This window comes from Vigna umbellata, chromosome 10 (assembly GCF_029865625.1).
Source record: "Vigna umbellata cultivar VRB3 chromosome 10, Vumbellata_1.0, whole genome shotgun sequence".
Classification (NCBI taxonomy): domain Eukaryota; kingdom Viridiplantae; phylum Streptophyta; class Magnoliopsida; order Fabales; family Fabaceae; genus Vigna; species Vigna umbellata.
The window spans coordinates 7,145,170-7,149,903 of record NC_142174.1 but is presented as its reverse complement, the minus strand read 5'-3'; the positions used below and the strand labels follow the sequence as shown (position 1 = coordinate 7,149,903).

Here is a 4,734-nt window from a genome sequence, read left to right as displayed (position 1 = left end):
AAGACCGAACGCTCAGAATTGAAACCTCAGAATATCAATTTAAGAACGAACACTCAAGATTGAAACCTAAAATAGCAAATTGAGAACGAACGCTCACAATCATTAATCTACCAAGACCCAACGCTCGAGATTGATTACTTAATTAAGGACGAACGCATAAAATTACTAATTCACTGTATACAGTTTGGACGAACGTCTAATATAGTACTAGCTTTATCTAAGGACGAACGCGAACGCTCGTTACTTTAAAACACCAAAACCGAACGCTCACACTATTTTGGCCGACACTAATTGGTCGAGCAAATTTAACGAACGTTTACATATTTAAATTACTATTTGGACGAACGTCACTTTTGAATTCTGCAGAATTTTGCAGAATCACAACCACGTTTCCAGAACCCCTTTTTCGTTCCCCTTTTTCGTTCCCCTTTTTCCTAGATTTTCATCAAAGAGCAGAATATCACAGATCTCAAACACAGTTTAATATTTCTACAATGGTTTAATCCATTTGGAAAATGATACTTGAACAACCTCTTTTGACAACATTTAGACACGGACAGGTGTCTAAATGGGATTGGTCCACGTGGAAAATCAAAATGAAAATGAAATCTGACGTGGAAAGGGGTGTGCAGGGTTTTCAAGATCTGCGTTTCAAATTTGAAATTGATTTTGGAAGAATTGTTGAGAGAGAAGCGCGAAGGTTGAGAGGGAGACTGTGACCTAGAGAGAGAGGCCGAGAGAGTTGGAGAAAGGGAGTTCGAGAGAGAGTGGTCCGACGGAGTGCTTGCCGGAGTGCCCGCCGGACAACGTTGAAGGGTACCGATTCACGGTCGCCGGTACCGATTCACGACCGTTATCGATTCACGGTCGCCGCAGCTCCGACGTTGGCCAACGAAGCGAAGACGGAATCGTGTTCCGTCCGGCCCAGCGAAGTAGGGGCGCGTTCAAGGTCTCGCTTCGTCCCACCTCCTTCCGTCCCTGTGCCGGAGTGCCGCCGGAGCATCGCTGGAGAATCGCCGGAGTGTGGACTGTTCGGTGGACGAAAAAGAGGGGTTTTCCGGGTTGTTAGTCCAACCCACACAATTTTTCTTCGTCTGTGTTCAAACCGGCACACCTTGTGTTCACTCAAGGTTCGTTTTTTTTATTCGAGTGGATTGAAGCTTTAATATAATATATGCATGATGTTGTTTGTAAGCTGTAAAAATATGACTTGTTGGATGGCGGTGGAATGTTGTTTATGTATGATGGAGGTGGTTTGTTAATAGTATTTGTTGGATAAATTAAATGTGTGGTGATTGATACTATGGACATGAGAACATAAACATTCTTCCTTTGACGATACTGAAAATGTGTCTCCAAAGTGGGAAAATTTATGGAATAGACTTTTGTAAGTTTTCTTTAAATTAAAAGATTGATAGACAGTCTTGGTTGCATCTATTATTTCATGAGGGGTTAACTTTAGTTGGAGGGAGATTTGTCTTATTTTAGATGCAGTGTTAGTAGTAACAATTTATCTTACGTAAATAGAAGGTGCAAGTGAAATGTCTTGATCAACTGCAGTACTTATCAATTACTATGGGTACACATTAATAGAGTTTGGAGCTACTGGATTTTGATGGTATACATTGGAAATAAGGAAAAAATTGTTTGATGTCACCACTGTTATTATATTTAAAAGCTAATAAAAGATTTAAAGGTTAACGAAAGGTCCCTCACGGAAAATGATTTATTTAAAATAAATAAATTAAGCTTATGGTGGTAAGACCTTTAATGTATGTATCACTTTAAGTAGTGCTATATGTATAAGTGTCTGATCGAAAAGTAATTGTTAAGAAGTAAAACAGGGTCTTTATTTAATATTATAAGGATAAGAATATTCAAGTGTTCTTAACTAAATGATGATATCATGTTTAAATTTTAGATGAATGATATTAATTTTAATGCTTTAATTATTGTATTTTGATATGGTATATGCTTTGTGTATAGGTGGTAAACGTTAACTCACCCATACTTTTCTGTTTGCTTATCTAGAGATGGAATCAAAACCCCTCATACTCACACCATGGAGCTTAGGCCTTATATTGAGGAACCCATTTCAAATGATGCAGCATCTTTAAACTTTATGTCTCTTGATCTTCGACCAAGAGTCATACATGATTTTACTCTCTAATAGAGATGCAGTCAATGAATGTTGGAAAACATTAGAGTATCACTATGCTACTGCTGATCGAAAAGCTGCTTCATTGCATTTATTGGATCCCTGGTCCATGAGGTAACCTACAAGTTTATCTTCGGTGCACAATTTCAATATTTCTCAATTTTAATGCCTTATTTCTTAACCAATATTATATTTTGATATCATGGTATCAGTTCAAACTCTGAATATGGTAATTGTTTATTGTTAGAGAGAATGATCTATTTGTTGCTTTTAACTATCTTAGAGAGAGAGAGAGAAAAATTATTGTAAGGTGTTCTAAATCTCATTGACACTGTAATTGTAAGTCTTGGAATTAATGTGTACTTTGTATTTATAAATTGATTTAGTAGTTTGGAAAGTAAAGTTGATTTTGGCTTTTTGCAGGCCCATAATCTTGAATTGTTTTTTGGACATTTGTTTAATCGTTACAAAGACAACAAACCGTTCTTGTAGGTTCAACACGTGCATACTTCAATCCAACCGAACTCGTAAGTTTTTAATCTTGTTTTTTTTTTTTAATTATAATATTTGTTTGTTTCATATAAGTAGCATTTCATTATTTGTATTTTGGACTTTTTTTGATGTAGATATGATTGTGGAGTTATTTTTTTGAAATTTATGGAGTTGTGGGATGTTGTTCAGAAATATGAAGGCAAAACAATATCCAATTACACTAGTGTAAGTTATCAACATTTTCATGGTGTGTCCCTTTGATTGAACATTGGCATTATATTGATATTGTGTGCATTTTTTTCTTTATAGGAGGAACTACAAGAGGTTAGGGAGAAGTATGTGTGTGATTGGATTTTGGATGTTGACATTGTGTGGAGGAATGAAGTGTTGCAACATTTAGGATTGTTACAAAATGGATAGTACGAATGTCATTTATGGATTTCTTATCACTATTTGAAATTGTGATGATTAGGTTTGAATGTACATATTTTTTGTTACAAATCATCAAAGAAATGTTCAATAAATGACATAATCAATGGTTGAAGATCATTTGCATGTCCAATAAGTGTTAAAAAAAATTCATTAAAAAATATATGTCATTTTGAAAGTTGAACTATCTCTGCAAAAACTTTGCCTGAATTCCCCACTTATTTGGTCTTTGCTACCAATGTTGTTTCTGTACAACGATTTTTACAAAGAATGGTTCCTTGGGCATTGTCAACACTCAATTTCGTCCGGGTTGATTAATAAATTTACTTTCATCATAAAGAAAAAATAAAATAAAATAGAATAAAATAAAAAAAAAATTAATAAAAAAAAGAAGGAAGAAAGGACGTTCGGCTTTTGACTGTTGCTGTGACCGTTCGTCCTCAACTGTGAGCCGTTAGGACGTTCGGCAATTCTCGGCTTCTACCGCTCGTCCTGACCTATCATCCTCACCAACCGATTGTCCGCTGCTGTGCATCCTTATTCTCCAAACCTTTAGGACGGTCGGCATTTCTAAGCCTCAACCGTTCGGCCGCTGGTCCTCAATGATCGTCCAATCATTATTGACGTTCGGTTTCTCCCACTAGGTGCAACCGTTCGTTCTTCTTGACCAATATCAATGACGTTCGGCAATCATTAGACTCCAGCGTTCCTGCACTCGATCACCCGACTTCGCCGTTCGGTCATCCTTGGCCCATGTGCTTAAGCGTTCTACCGTTCAGCCTTGCAGCGTTTGGTTTTGAGCGATCGGTCCAGTATAGCGTTCGGCAGATTGTGTGTTGAGGCGCTCATCAAAACAGAGTCAATCTCGAGCGTTCGGTCTGTGTGATAGTGATTTTTGAGCGTTCGGTTTTGGCGTTTGGGGGACTGTTAGCGTTCGACCTGGCCAGTTTGTTTTACCTTGTGAACGTTCAGTATGAGCGTTCGTTCATCTTCGAGAACGGTCGTTCGTGTGGCACTCCCGTATTTGACCGAGCGTCCAAAAAGTAGTGGTGGCTTTTAAAATCGGTCCGAGCTTTCCTGCCACTGTCCGCCATTAGCCATCTGAAGAGCCACTCATAGTATGGGTTTCTGGCAGCGTTTTCAAAAAAAAAGAGGGGGAAAGAAGAGAATCAAGTTGCTGGACTTCACCTGAGTCTGCCTCCCATTCACTTGGCTCCCACTCACGTTCAACACCCTGCCTCCCACTCACCTCTGCTTCCCACTCACCTTCGACACCCTGGCTCCCCAATAATAAAATGTGAATGCATAATGGATACCAGGAAAACATCATGGTATATCTATAGTTGAAAATTTCTGCTACAAAAATGATTCTAAGACCTCATTTATTAGATTAATTTTTGCTGCAACAGGACTATAATACGAGTGTTGATCCATGAAACAAAGAATTCAAAGAGTGTCTGACAATCATTAATCAACTAGCACTGGCTCAGTTTTTTTCAGCCTATTTTTAAGCACTTTGAACAACTTGTTAAATGGTAGGTGTAGTTTTCAAAACTCTGATCAATAATATGATATTCAGAGAGCAATAATTCAAATCATCAATAACAAAAGAAATTTTTATGGAAATATAAGAAATTGAGCACACAATATTGGTA

General features: G+C 37.6%; 1 long non-coding RNA gene across 1 annotated transcript; it reads left to right on the top strand.

The window, feature by feature from the left end:
• The first annotated feature begins 678 nt into the window (after positions 1–678).
• Positions 679–3,205, top strand: LOC148191773 (uncharacterized). Its single transcript, XR_015782512.1, has 5 exons — positions 679–1,130; positions 2,032–2,272; positions 2,582–2,685; positions 2,785–2,875; positions 2,960–3,205. It is a non-coding gene; the product is annotated as an uncharacterized LOC148191773 (long non-coding RNA).
• The last annotated feature ends 1,529 nt before the right edge of the window (positions 3,206–4,734 follow it).